Raw genomic sequence first — 15,847 nt, 5'->3', positions numbered from 1 at the left:
CAGATTATTTTCTCCCCAGCCCCAGTGAAGTTCACCCTGTTAACGTCTTTGCACTGGATCTGTGAGCCACCAGGTTTTCAGGGTTGTCATCTGGTGTTATACTCTTATCTTCAGCTCGTATTCCTTCTAAAATTTTCATAATTAAGAAATTCAGGGAATTTATAAAAATATTGAACAATTCTGTGCACACGCACATACAAATCCTGAACCTGCGGGGTTTTTATCCACTGGCATTGGATTCCATTGGCTGCTGATGGTGCAGCTCTCAGCCCATCTAACCACAGCATGACAGGGAGATTTATGTTGAAGGTTTCCTAAGCAAGGAACTGATTGCCCTCAGGAGAACCAGCCAGGTCTCCTGCCATACACTGCGTTCTCTGTGGTCTGATCAAAGTGGATCGGGCTTGATCAAATGTATTGGCTGCTTGTGTAAAACAGTCATCCTTAGGTGTGACTGGATTAGCTGAAGGGTCAGTCCCACAGTGTATGGAACTCACATTTCTAGCTGACAAATGCAGTGGCATCCTATGTGACCTAGGCCTGGTGGGGGCTGGGGAATGAGGTGTGATGCAGTATCCCAGTAAATCAGTGCTGAGCGAGCATGCAGCTGCATTTGGAGCTTCTTGGAGTGTCTTCAGGCACTAACAAGGAGAGGAATGTACGTATGGCAGCAGTCCCAGCTGTGAGGGAAAAGGCTGGGGTGAGGTCTGGTTCTCAGAGAAGCCCTTCTGGGGGCTGTAGGGGCAGAGAGAGGGAGAAGTGCCTCTGGCTGCTTAATAAAAGAACAAATAACCACAGCTTTAAAAAATAAAACTAAAATAGAAAGGGACCATAAGCAGAGGATTAAAGAACATTTCTCCCCTTCATGTATCCCCTCCCCACCACAAAAAGAAAACCTCCCTGTGGTCAAGTTTTTTTATACTTTCGAATTTCAAATAAAGTTGACTTTTAAATCTTGTCTCGACATCTGGTTTGCAACGACAGGAGCAGCAGGCAGAAGGCAGACAGCAGCCGCCTGTCCCCGATACCCACAGCAGCAGCGCCAGTGGAGCGGCCCCCGCCCCAGCGCTCACACAGACAGGCCCCGCTGCTCTGGCGCTTCTGCTGGGCTGGCACTCGGCGCTGGTGGCAGGAGCTGGAGGAAAGCTCTGCATGATGACGGTCTGCACTGTCTAATTTAACTGACCTTGATGATACGTTAATTGGGTTTTGTTTTACCTGAGGACAATCTGCCTCAAGGGGGAAATTGTGCTAACAGCTGCTGTGTTTTCTTTATTGCTCAAATATTAGCCAAAAGGTTTCCAGAAGAGAAGGTATGAAACACTTTGTTCCGTGAACTGGAGGGATTTTTTTTAAGGCATTTTAGAACACTATGAAAGCATTTGCCTTTTATTTATTTATTTATTTATTTTGCAGATGGAGTCAGGCCGTTGTTGCTCTGGCCATCGAGCAGATACAGGCAGGGCTACAGTGCTGTGGCTCCCAGCCCTACCCCTGTGCCAGAGGTCTCAGGGACCCTCAGTGTACCCACAGAATGACTTCTCCCCACCTTCAACCCACCAGGGCTGCTTCAGGGCCACCAGGTCCTCTCCAGGGAGCTGCTGACATGCCCAAACTCCCACCAGTCCTCCAAGGGCCTCCATGGGACCATCAGAGCTGTTGTGATTTCATTACGGGTTTCAGCTGGTGTCCCACAGGCTGAAGCCATTTGCCATTACAATTTAGCTTGTAATGGAGTTATTTATTGATCTCACAAAGTCATAAATAGGAAGCTCGGGCGTTCTTCAGCATGAGATACCCAGCAGACTGTTTCCTACAAACATCATTATATGTCGTAATTCACTGAAAAAGATACTCATTTTTATGGAAAGGTCACAGTTATTAATTATATGAATAACAACAGCAGCTCTCAGTGAGATCGCTTCCCAGCTGCGTGCTGCATGGACGTATGCGCAGACAGGTGGGCAGCTCTGCCTGTGAAGAGCACAGCCTGAGAGATAACAGGAAAGCAGGGTGAAAGAGATGGAGCTCACTGGGCTGCGTAACTCCACACCTGCCTCCAATAGAGTTCAGGCAGGAGGGAGAAACCCACAGCTTCTCTATTCATTTCCCTAGAGGGCAAGATCTAAGAAGATTCTGGAGCACAGGGGGCAGGGCCAGGAGAACCACAGCCACAGAATATTTTGTTGCGGTGCAGGGAAGTCCTCAGCATCCCTCCCAGCAAGCTGGTACCACTGGCCAAGACAGATGTCATGGTCCATAACCATAAGTCCATGACATCTTGGGTTCCAAGACCCAGCTCCTCCCCCAAAGACTGTGTATGCACATCCAAAAACTGTAGAATCCACTCCAGGTAAAGCAGTAAAACACAGAGGGAAAAGTGAAGCCCCCAGGTGATCTACCCACCTCTGCCCACACACAAGCACTTGTTTACAAAGCAGAATAGTGCAGGCAAGGAATGAAGGACCCTGGGGAAGGAACGCTTACAGGCTCTGGGAACTGGCAAGCTTCCATATTCAAAGTGATGAGGCTGCAGCTGGTTACAGTGGGTCACTGTGGGGAGGCTTATACTCACAGCAGTGGTGAAGAGGGTGGGAACCCCTTGAGCATGAAGGCAAAACCAACTGAAGAACTCAGAGAAGGAAAAATGTGGTGGTGTTTTAGGGTGCAGTGGGCCAGGGCTGCTGGCATGGAGACTGGGGCTGCCTCCAGCAGCACAACCATCAGAACTCATTGCCTTTCTCAAACCATGCCATTCTTTGAAGATATTTGTGCTGTTAGGAATCTTCTGTGTTTACCCCAATTCAGACAAAACACAGGGGATTCAAAACCTGCGTCAGGTCTAAGGACGGCAAACACCGGTGAAAACCAGCGGTAGCCATGTGAGATTCTGCAAATGTCTGTTTTGCTTCTTCTGTGACATTTGATTAAAGTCTCACTATCCTGGCTATTAATTAAAGTGTTTGAAGGCGAGGCCGAAATTTCAGCTCCCCTCCCAAGTTCACCAGCTCCATACTCCTCCTCCTCCAAATATGTTTTTGCTATAAATTACTGGCACTGTTTCTGTTGATAGTCAACATAATCAAACATTTGTAAGCATGCTGTCTCTTCAATCTGTTCAGTTGATGCACTTTACCTGATCTTTCATTAAAGTAATCAAAACACTTGCTGTGCCGCATCTAATGAATGTTGCATGTATGATTAAGTACTTTCATTCATATTGCAAGTTTGATTTAATGTAATCTGCCTTTCAGACAGCCATTAGCCTAGCTCCTGTGTGAATTCGATTAATTGGCTGAATTCTTCCAGATGTCCATTAAGTATTACAGGAATTTCTATGTAAAAACAGCAGGGACTGTCTAGCGGAGAACCAAACAATGATATGTTATATTGCTGCCATGACTTACAAAAAGCTAGATTCATTTTCATTAATAAAACATCTGTACTCCTGCACAGCTATGCATCAAGATGCATTTATTTTATATGTTTATTTCTCTTATGACTATAAATAGACAGTTAAACAGAAGCACAGTATGTTCTGTTGGAAGATACACAAACAGAAACGCATTAGAAGTGAAAATGGGAATAAGGAATGGCTGAGTTAATCCTTCAAATAAGCGTCAGGCGTTGGAACAAACAAGGCAGGCACCCCTATAGCTGCATGATATTTCTTCCAATGAGGGTGTTTTCCCTTAGGCAGCTATGAAACTGCAAAACAGGCAGGCTTGGAAGTTGAGAAGTCCTGTGTCTCTTCTGTGCTATGAGGTTTCATCACACCTTTAGGTGGGAGCAACAGCGCTGCTTAGCATTTTTAGATGATGTAAAGAGAAAAAATGCCATTAAAATAAATGTTTTCTTCTTAATGCTCACAATGGAGACTTTCTTCTATTTGTTTATTTATTTCATTTTGCCATTTAGAAAGGAATGACTTTTTCCTAAAAAGCATTTTGAATTTTAGTGTGCCCTACTGAGCTGTGGTAAGGACAGCGATGTTTTCAGGAGCAAGGAGGATGCTTCTGCATGCAGGTGAGGCTCTCAGCTTTGCGCTTTGCTTCTCAGCTGTAAGAAGGCCTTCTAAAGCACCATGTGGGTCCAGCAGACCTCCTTTCCCTTTCTGCTCCTCTCTCCCTACCAAATGCCCTCCTCCCTTTGGGCATGGCCAGGAGCCCGGGGCAGCACTGCAGGAGTTTGGTGCTGACTCTGAGCAGCACTGACTTCCACACAGTTCCATTGCCCTGATGCTCCCTACATCTCCCCAAGGGCAGGGAACTACCAGGAGCCATGCTTTCCTTCACTCTACTGCCCTAGTAGTCAGGAGCCGGTGCAAGACAGTTTGCTTTCAAAGGCTGCTTTAAAGATGCTCAACTTACAGGAGACAGCAGAAAGAATACTGCACAGCAAAATCCAGACTGTACAGCAAGAGGAATTCAGATTTGCTCAGCTGTAGCTCCCATTCTCTGCCAATGGCTCACGCTGTCATGCTGTTTGCTCTCTTGTTTGTTTACACGCTGCCTCCTGGCTCCACTTCTTTCTCTGTTTCTTGGTTTTGTTGCCATGTTCTCTACTATCCTCCTATAGAAAATGCACACAAAAACTCCTGCCAGCCTTACACAGTTTTAGATTTCAGCACTATTTCTATTCTGCAATGAAAAACACTTTAAGACAAATTTTCTCCAATAGTTGTGCTGTGACACCTTGGACGAGGACCCAAGCAGCAAAATAAAAGTCCAGCCCTATGAATTTCAGCCCTCATACCAAAATATTTGCAACATCTCCTTGCAACCTTCCCCCCGCAAATGACAGAGGAAAGCAAAATGTCCATCTTTGAATGATAGCATTGATCTTCACTGCAGAAGCATTTGCTTGGCTGTAAGAGCTGCAGCCTGCAAGGAGCAGAGGGCTGCAGCGTGTGTGGGGAGAGCAGAAAGGATGCAGTTCTCTATGAGCCGCACAGCACAAGCAGCAGCACCGGGAGAAGCAGCCCCCCAGTCTGAAACACAGCACAAACCTGTCTCCCAGCACAGCCAGAAGCAGCTCTTGGATTGTTGCTAGTGGCAAAATTGTGTAAATAACATTTATTGGTGACAAATTTCAGAACGCAGCAAAACAAATGGAGCCCAGGCAAATTTACAGAGCTGTATGATTTTTTTCAAGGCAAATGCAGACAAGTCACATCTTCTTTTGAAGCCCGAGAGACTGAAAAATTAAATCAGTAGGCTTTGTTATTGATGTTTTTCTAATACAAATGTTTTGAAATCCCGCCTTTCATGTGTCTCTTACAAATAAGCAGAAATGTGTGATGAATCATCTCAGCTTTTAATTCCTTTAATAGATTCTTATCTCACCCACTAACATCTAAACAATTTTTGTTTCTGCAACAATCCCTTCCTCAGTGGTAAATATTGCTCTCAGACAACATCTTGTTGTTCGGAGGTTCATTATGTTCATTCTGTGGCTGAGACTCATTATACTCACTTATTTATTTAAAAGAACAAAATGACAGCAAATGCCTGCATTTATCCTGTTTCGCTTTACGCATTTACAAAATATATTTCGGCAGGAAGGCCCAGCCACTCGCAGTTTGGATGAAGCAGCTGGCCGCCCTTCGCAGCCATCACCCCCGACAAAGCAATGCTTAAAGGCTCTGCTGCAGTCTCACCTCGCTCGCTAAATGAGGCTCCGCCGAAGCTAATGGGTGATTTGGCAAAGACAGGAAAATAATTTGTGAACTATTCGCATTTTTTTCAATGACAAAATAAAAACTTTGGGAGTCATTACAGAGAGAGAAGCAAATGAAAATGCCTCTGTAAGACACGGTAAAATGGTACATGTGGAACCAGTCCAAGAGATGGTTTGGATACCTGAGGATGAGTTTGAAACTCTGAAATAACAGCTTTACCACTGAAGAGGCTGCACTCTGCTATGCCAAAAAAACTTCACTGTTTTCCCTCAGAAAAGACCTCAACCCTTTAAACTGGCATCTCACGTACCCAAAATCTGTGTAGCGGATCCTGTTTGTGCTACTGTTATATAGCCCTATCACCCCACCTGCTAAACCAAACCTCTGCTCCCATGGTGGCACCTGCTGTTCCCACCAGACCACACATGTCCCCAGAAAAGAGGTGCTCGCTGTCTCAGAGTCACAGCAAAAGGATGTTGAGATGCCGATATAGATAATTGAAATCAGCCTAATTATAAGAAGAGAGAGCGGCTTGGCCTCAGCGAGCTGTAAAATACATTTTAAAATAGGCCATTGATATAATGGAGACAAGGTGAGAAATGAGAGAGGAGGGCAAAGGTTCGGCTGTACGGCCATTCTGGGAACTGCCTGAAAAACAAGAACAAGGCTATTCAGGGAGGAATCGTTAAGGGAAAAAAAAAATCTAATCGGAGTCTGAAAGATAGGAAATAGAAATATGACACGGTATCTTACAAAGCAGAGGTCAAAAAGACATCAGTAATTAATGGTGAAAAGATAAAGAACCAAGCACTTAATTTAAAAGAAATAGTAGGAGTAGGCATAATGGTAATGCCAGGGAAAAAAAGATTTTGCAGAAGTAAATGAAAATGAATAAGATCTCAATAGGGGAAAAATGGATAATTGAAGAAGTAGAAGAACTGTAAATTGCTGTAGAAATTCGCCTGGAACATAAATCAGTTGTTTAGGACTGAAGGCAAAAAACATTTCTGAATGGATCAATTTTTTCTAAAGGACCTCTAAGCACACACCACTGATTTTACTCTGATATAGTTCCATATTCGGGTTTTGTGCATGGAAAATACAGGTGAAAATGTCTACTGTGTTTGGAAGTTTAAAGTCTACCTTCTGATGGTAAGTCCAATGAGTTTCACTTCTGCTTAGCCACGAGATGCCTACTGGAAACACAACCCAGGAAAACTGAAAATGTCAGATATTATCATTAGCATCTTCCCATATTCTCTGATTGTTTCTTTTCTGAGCAGATAAATAAACAAAAGCAAAAGATAAAGCTGAGGGTAAGACAGCAGGGAGCAGACTGCCAGCCTGCACTGATACAAACTCAGTTATCGTCTTCAGCTGGAACCAAGCGATCCCCAGTGAATGTATGGCTCTTCCACAGCCACTGGAGCTGAGGCTCTCACACCACATCCGCTAGGAAACATAAGGAGGCGCAGGTGATTTCCTTACAGTCAGTCCTTGAATTGTTTCTGCTTGTTTCTGAGTTATGTCCCTTTTTACTTTTCTCCAAGAACTGTGTGAGAAGATTTACCTACCAAAAATGATACAAAGAAAAAAATCACCAGAAACCCACCACGATTGTTAGGTGCCTTGTTAACCAGGTCAGGCTTATTTCAGCAACTGGACTTCACATGAACTCTCTTGGTTGAGCATCGATGCCGAGGGCTGGAGATGACTGCCCAGCTCTGCGCATTCCCGCAGGACAGCAGAGCCCAGCAGAGCCACGGAGAATTTATATCTGCTTTTTAGAAGCAGACACTGCACCGGAGTTTTGATGTATTGTGCGGCACAACAGAAGCCCTTACACCAGTGACTGCTCCAGTCTTATCAGACAGATTAATAACCACATCAACCCAGTATTGCAGAGCCAGCTCGGAGATGGCAATTCCCAGGGGCTGGACCACAATGTTGAACTTGTACATGGATATGCAATGTGGGATGCTGCAGTCTATGAGGTGCAATGAGTCTGCTGGACAAACTGCAGCAACAGGTTCACTTGGCAGGACTGCAGCCTGAGGCAGGGCAGGGAGTGTGCACTGTGTGTGACAGGGACCTGTTTTAGCAACAAAAACATGGTGCCCTCTCTCAAATGCTGTTTTTCAGTAGCACACCTGTATGGATCTGGGAAAAGGCAGTATGTGATATTTTGTGTATCTACAAGACTTGGTAAAATATTCTCTGCCACCCTCAAAAACCAAGGAAAAGAAATCTTTGCAGCTGTAAGTGCTGAGTGAAGGCACAAAACCCTTGAACACTGTAGCTCACAGCAAGACACATCCTCTCAACGCTGATCTGTAATCCCCAGGGGCTCACAGAAGACTAATCCCTTCCAACAATGGGATAAACTGAGAGTCCCATCTTCTCAGGATTTATTCGACGCTCCAGCACACATGTCTTCCAGCAGAATAAGAACCACTTAAAATACACTGAATTCATATTTCTACAGCCAATCATTTTATATCCCGTGGGAAAACCTGAATTACAGAAGTTATCTGCAGCTCACCAGTGGGATCTTCCCAGCCAGCTTGGCTCAACAGCAGCATTGTTGCACCCCCATGCCCTGGCACAGCACACTTCCTTGTGCCACACTCCCTGCCACCAGCCAAGTGTGTGCTTTGTGTTCACTAAGGAGACGGCAGTGGGAACATGTGGTCTGGAGTCTGTTGCTTGGGGGAGAACAGCAGATGACAGGTATTACCTGTGAAAGGAGAGACAAGGGATAAGCTACTATTTAACCTTTCATTTTGTTGGCAAATGGTTGAGACTCTTACCTGAAAGGTGATCTACACCACACAGCTCTATGGTTGTCCTCCTGTGGGGTTATATCTGTCATATTTATGTGCCAGTCTGAATGCTGCATTCAAAGGAACGATGTTTGCTCTGCCGCAAAACTGTTGTTGGAGAAGTTCTCAGTTCCTCTGAAAGGAAGAAGCAAGCCTGACATCCTCTGTCCTCACTTTAATTACTGTGTTCTTCATGTCAGCAGTCTCCCATGGATGAAACAATCAATTCTCAGGACAAGAACAGATGAACAGCTAACACATATGAACAGAAATGAGAACAGAAAGGAGAAAAGAAATTGAGAAGAACAGACTTACAATGAAAATTAGCCCAACCTTTGGCTGTCAGGTGACAGTCCTGCATCTTCCCTTTCCCATCAGTTGTGTTTCCTCATTCTTCTTAGTTAAGCACTGGAATAGGCTCCCAGGGAGGTGGTTGAGTCACCATCCCTGGATTGTGATTTATAAGAGCCATTTGGTATGTGGAGTGCCGAGAATATGATTTAGCAGAGGGTTGTTAGAGTTAGGGTACTATGGTTAGGCTGTGGTTGGACTTGATGATCTTTGAGGTCTTTTCCAACCTGGGTAATTCTATGATTCTGTGATTCTCTTATATGCCCACATAGCTGCTTCATCTGGAAGCTGGCAAAGTAACAGGGTTCCCTTGGCTCTTCCTCAGCAGCACTTGTCTCTTGCTGGAAAGACCTTCTCTTATTTTGCCAGGAAAACATTCCAGCATTATCAACTGCAGGTTTTTCAGTATTACTTTAATCTTGCAAGACTTTTCTAAATCAACAGCAGCAATGCTGGCACATGAGGACCAGCCCCTAAGCCATGCATGAAAGGGCAAGGCTATAGGAAAAAGAAAAAAGTAAAAGAAGTGAAATTGTGACAACACAAAAATCAATCTAGAAATTATCAAAATCTGTCCTTAACAGCTAGAACTGGGTTCTTACTGATATTATGCAAACCTGGTAAGTGAAGAAGGGTCAAAAATCAGCGTTATTACAGTCTTCTAGGAAAACATAAAATGCCTTGATCTCATTTAGGTGCTGCCTCAATAGAACCGCTGCCTGTGGTTAGCAATGTGCCCATACTAGAGAAGTGGCATTTATTTTCTTTCATATGTCTGCTCGCATGTTTCCCAGCATAGAACTGCAAGTGCCTGGAGTCATAAAACTATGTGGCAGCCACATGCCTGTGGCTGGACAATAGGTCAGAATAACACAATCTGAGAAAGTCACCAGGCTCAGAATCTTCAAAGCCTCCTCTTGCCCACAGGGATGGTGTATGCCCTGTTGGTAAGAGAACAAGAATCTTCCAACAAGCTGGGTTGGAAACCCAGCTCCACCTTTTGCCTCATCACTGCAATTGGTGGGAACAAGTGATGGTGACAGGGGATACCTGAAGAGAACGTCAAAGTGATAAAATTAAATATGTAGCATTAAATGGAGCAGAGAAATAGCTTGCTTAAGATAAATAGAGACAGAGCTGGAGCTCAGCACCAAACCTGCACAGGGTCACTGGCTGCAATCTTGCCTTGGTGTCTGAGAATCACACCTGGTCAATGGAAACAAAAATGAACATGCAATGGGTCTGTTTACCTTTTCAAAATATTGTGATAGAAGAAACCCAAAGGAAATGGATGAAATATTTTTCAGATGTAGATATTTTAGGGGGTTCAGCAAGCCAAAACACAAACAAACACAAATTTTCATTTGTCTGGCAATACAGTTTTATGTCCCATAATAGTTTCCATCAGCATTAAAGTCAAAAAATTGCCAATAAAATAAGAGCTGCTGGGATTGCTAGGAAGAATTTTGTGACAGGCAACTTCCTGTTAATAGCCCCTTATACGCAATGTTGTGGAAGAGAAAGAGGTGAAAAAACACTGCTATAAGCAATATGGCCATTTAATCTGTAACATGGGAATGTATTTCTGCTCTTTTTCCCTCCCTAGATTCATTTTATGTTCCCATCAGAAGGTTAATTGTGTTAACAGGAGTTACGGCCACAGGGGAAAAATGTGATTGAATGCTGAGTGCAGTTTTAGCTGATAACCTCCGAGTGAGTGAAAGGGCACAAAAAGGAGCTGATCTCCTCTAAAGGGGTTGTCAGTCATTCAGGAAAATGCAGCTGTGGGAGAAACAGCCTTATCTCCCTGGCCACGGAGAAGAGAAGCTATCAAAATAATCTCAGACCTGCACTCATCCCAGGCTGTGTGCCTGTGCCTGTGGATCTGGCAGCCAAGTTAAATACGACTGACTGGCTATGTTGTGTGCATGAACACATGATTCACAAGCATTCTTGAAGACAGATTAGATTGCATGAAAACATGTAATTAACAACAATAGGCACAAAATTATGATATTTCTAGAAAGCTGGCATGAAATCCTGACACCTGTAACTTGACAGCACAAGACCTGTTCACCAAGCTGGAGACATCATTATTTCCCAGGATTTTAGTAAAAAAAGCATCAAAGTCTTTCCCATATGCAAAAACTTAATTAAAAAATGTGTGAGAAACAAGGACTTCCTTCTCCATTGATCATTTAAGTCAATGTCTATACTTATTCTGCAAAACTGCATAGAATCCTATTAAATAGCTTAAGGAAGAAGATAATGCTTTGTTTTGCTTGGTTTTGTTTATAAGGTTAAATATTTCTGTAAGCTGCAGTTGATAAGAGTGGATATTTGCAGAACTGTCCACATCCAGGGAGGCTGGACACAGAACCAGAGCAAAGCAAGGGCTAGAATATGGGCAGTGAGGCTGGCAGCTGACATGTCGTACTGGAGCACTGCAGTCACTAGAAACACAATGCCTTCTCCACCCTTCACTTGGAGAAGTGTACCATGGAAATACCCTCTGTTACAGTTGCATCACAGCAATCTTTCTCTGCTTTGAACATGGGAGGGATGCTAAATCTCCTGACGCTGGTGACCTCTTCCCACTGAGACTCTGGTTCCGCTGTCTTTACATTCACTGTAAGATCCTTTTCTTACAGAGATAAAAATATTTATCAGTTCACCTGGTTATATCCTGAATATACCAATTCATTCTTCTAAGAGAAGAAAGTAGCTGGAAAAGAAGTGTTTAGGCTTTTATCTGAAAATGCCAAAATATAAACCTACCTGTCATTTCCCCCAAAATCTTCCAAGTGCAAAAAAGTTCTGTAATACTAACATCAACAGTACAACCTGAACAAAACAACTGAAACGCTTATTGATGTGGTAGCAGGGAAAGCCAGTTTGAGATATTTGATCCTAACACCAGCTAAGCAAGTATGTGTAAAGTGTAAAGCCTGCACTTGTTGATTTCTGAGATAAAAATCAATAAAACTGTCTATAACCTATAACTCCTTGGTTTACCTCTCCATAGAGATCAAGAGAGAGTAATTAGATTTCTGCCTGAATAGCAGGGGTAGAAAACTGTTTCATTTTGGATCAAAACCTTCCCAGAGGATTACACCTTCTAGCCACTGCCTATCAACACTTAACAATTGCTTCTGTATTTGACTTTGACAGAACTAGCAGAATGTTACTATCTAATTTTCAGTGTAGTTGATACAAGGTTTTGAAGCTTTATTCTAGTGTCAGATTTTAAAATTAATTCTTCCCCCTTTGTATTTTACATTTTTACTCTCCTTGGTGTTTTGTAACATCCAATCTTGCTAATGCTATAAATAATTAAAAAACAAAACGACAATACCCATCTAACCTCTAATTTACGACAAGCAAAAAACCCTTAATCTATTATTGATGATCCAGCCTTTGGACTCACATATAATTCTAAACAAGCAGTTGTCTGCCTTGGATTGTCTCTGCATTTCATATTCAAATGAGGTTGATGCTGTTGCATATATTTTCATCTGATGACATTTTAATATCACCAGATGCTATTGCCTGCATAAGAGATAACTGTTTCAAATGCAGCCTCCTTCCCCCTCTAAGCACAGTGATATTAAGGGGCAGCAGAAAACAGGTCATGTTTTAAAATAACAGTTTTATAATGTTTGCTTCTATCACCTTATTCTCACATTTCAACAGTCCTCCAATCTTTCAGTAATAATGGCTTTTTAAAGAGAAATGTCACTCTGCATTTTGATCTTCCTTAACTCAGCAGCTTTTTGAACAGTCTGAGAGCATGAAATATCAAATAACAAATAGCACTCACAACAACTTCACATGCTAGATAGAGATTAATCTATCAGAAAATATGTGACAGCTTAAGTTCAGGTTCTGTGTAATGAGCTGTGTTGATGGACAGATGCAATAAATTCTCACCCTGATACAGAGGACTTCGTCAGATGAAGCCCAGGTCACAAACAGAGCCTCCCAACCTCCAGTGCCTCCTGCTGTACTCCCCATGAGCAGGTGGGGGCATTTTGCACTCACTTCAATACAGGATTAGCAAGTATTTCCATTTGCACACCTCTGAGCATTAAAAAAAAATAAAAAAATAGAAAGTAACCTCATTTTCAGAAAGAACTGAAACTTGCCTTATTTAAGCCATGGTGCATTGTTTATTTGTACAAATGCTTGAATTGTGTAAGGTTTGAGTTTACTTTAAGTGTATGTGTTTAGATTGAAAGACTGATTCACAAGTCCCCAACTCCCCAGTGCAATATTCATGCATCCAGGACATCTCTGGCCTAATCTCCTTTTAGAGAGCTGTTTCCACTAGGACAGCTTGGATGCTTTCTCCCTGCCGTGACTGAAAACGAGTCAAATGCCAGTCCTCACCCCCAGAAGACAGAAACATTTGGGGTTGGTGATAACTGTGCTCAGCACATCCAGAAGTAACATCTCTGAGCAGCAGAGATATGTTCCATTTTTGCAAATTCATATGCAAGATGGAACAATTTGTCCTACTTCCCCAGTTTCTCATCCCTGCACATCTGTACTCCACCGCAATGGCTGTTGTACATGCAGAAGCACTAGTTTACACCTGAGCAGTAGATCCAAGTGGCTTCATACAGGGATGTGATTGTGAAATGTGGCTGTAAATATTGAAGACTTACACATACATTATTGAGAGCCATTTCCCTAACCTCAGGATCATCAACTTATTTCCCTACATTATGCTGCATTTTAAATCAGATTCAATTCTGTCTTTGGTTTTAATTTTCCCCTAGAAAAACATATCTTTATCCAATCTTAGTCTTTCATCATTTTCCATTAAATCTTGTCCAGATGCATCAGCATTAAAGCAGAGACAGTAAAGATTTTCTACTCTATATCCACTGAAGAGTTACATTGGTAGAAACAATTTTATGTGCAGCTCCACAGCAGAGTTTCCAAGGGCAAAGCCAGTTTTAGATGGTCCCACTTCTCTCTGATGAAACTTAATTTTCCACCCATGGACAAGGTATTTGCAGAAATGTGTCCTAAATTGCACCAGTTACATATGTTTTTAGATAGATATGTTTGAAGAGATACTATGTTGTTTTAAGTAGTTGTATTGTGATAACTGCTTGGGTAATTAAACTAAATCAGGAATTCCTCACTTATTGTCACCACTGAAGGCATCATAATAGGAAACACATACACATTATGCTGAGATGCCAATATGCCAGAGAAATCCATTCCTGAACCATACCCCAAAAAAAAAGGTGTCTTGACCTTTCAGAGGACATCAAACTGTTAGCAGGAGTTAAGGGAAGGCATCTGAGGAAACACAGTTTGGCAAAGTGCTTGTCTCCATGAGACCTTCATTGGCTGGAATTGATAGGACAAGTAGGAATAGTTTTAAGCTAAAAGAAGGGAGACGTAGACTAGACTTTAGGAAAAGATTGTTTACACTGAGAGTGGTGAGGCCCTCGCAAAGGCTGCCCAGGGAAGCTATGGCTACCCCATCCCTTGAGGAATTCAAGACAAGGTTGGATGGAGTCCCGAGCAACCTGATCTGATGGGGAGCAGCCCTGCTCATGACATAGGGTGGAACTAGGTGATCTTTAAGCTGCCTACCAACCCAAACCATTCTATGATCCTATGATTCTATGATTCCTGCTTATTTTGAAGCAGTAGCTGACTGTTGAACTGGGACTAGTGACTTAGTTATGATGTTATCTGTATTTCGTGTTTCACATTAGGTAGAATAATTTGGTTAGATAACCTAAGCACCTAAGGAGGACAGTTAAATTATGAGCAATATCATCTGAGCACAAAGCCATTGTTCACCTGGCATCTCTAGAGAGGCATTTGGGCACTTCATGTTCCCTCTTCTCCTTCTGATTTTCCTGATGAGAGGACTGTTCTGGTCTCCATTACTACCCCCCATTCCTCCCGTCTTATTCTTTCTGCTCTGTGAAGGAGGGAGCCTTCTGTCTTTATTAAAGTCACACCAGTCAAGAAGTACTCCCTTGACATGTAACAGGCTGAAACACAACAGATTCTGAAGAGCTGGCAATTGCAGATTGTTCTACAGTGCTTTTTCTCTTGGTCCTACTTTTGGAAGCAGGTGATTGTGTGAAAGATACACACAGTTCCTTTCCAGTGTGCACGTGTGGTTGTACAACTGTCTGTGTGCCTTAGCTTCACAGGCATAGGAATTGCACACAACCTATTTCCAGGCAGGCGGTGTTCTTAGACCTTCCTCTATAGATGCCAATTAGAAGATCAGCATCTTTTCTCTTCCCCTCTTTGCTATTAAATAGCCACACAAAAGCCGAGCTGACAAATTGCTCTCTCTATGGTGTAGGACAAAGACAGACAATAGATCAACATCATTTACTATACTCAAATCCTATTAATCACAGATTAATGAGAACATGTCTAGAGGGGGAGAAATTACCAGAATGTAGGCATACTGGCTTGTTACTCATGTAACATCTGCTGTAGCTTTACCTTTAGTGTCGTGTCATCTTTTATCACATTGAAATAATGTTCGCTCCAGAAAAATAATTAAGATAATGTGTCCTTCTTTTAGCAACCAGTGAGGCATAGTAGGATTATATTTCTCAGACATTTGGTTTGTTAAAATCTCTCTTAACTACTTTCTGAATATTTCTATAAATCGTGTGATTAATGACAATGTATTTGTAGGCATAAATAGAAAATTATTATCTTTATAATTGCTAGTTATAGTATTTAATTATTTTTTCCTCTGACAAATTATACAAATAGAGAAGTAAAACTAGATTTTAGCTTAAAATTTTTAAGCTCTTTCTCTTTTGTGAGTAATCAATTTTTCATCAATTCATTTTGCAACAGTATTCAGTGTTATGTTTGTTTTGATAAACGTACACTTTCCCAGCCTTCTCCTTAAAACAGTTCTGCAGTTGAATGGCTTATCAATTTGTTTCCCCATTTTCTTTTCTGCTGCTCCCACTGGAAAGGAATACTGTTC

Source organism: Coturnix japonica, chromosome 5 (genome assembly GCF_001577835.2).
Source record: "Coturnix japonica isolate 7356 chromosome 5, Coturnix japonica 2.1, whole genome shotgun sequence".
Lineage (NCBI taxonomy): Eukaryota > Metazoa > Chordata > Aves > Galliformes > Phasianidae > Coturnix > Coturnix japonica.
Note: the sequence above shows the minus strand (reverse complement) of the source record.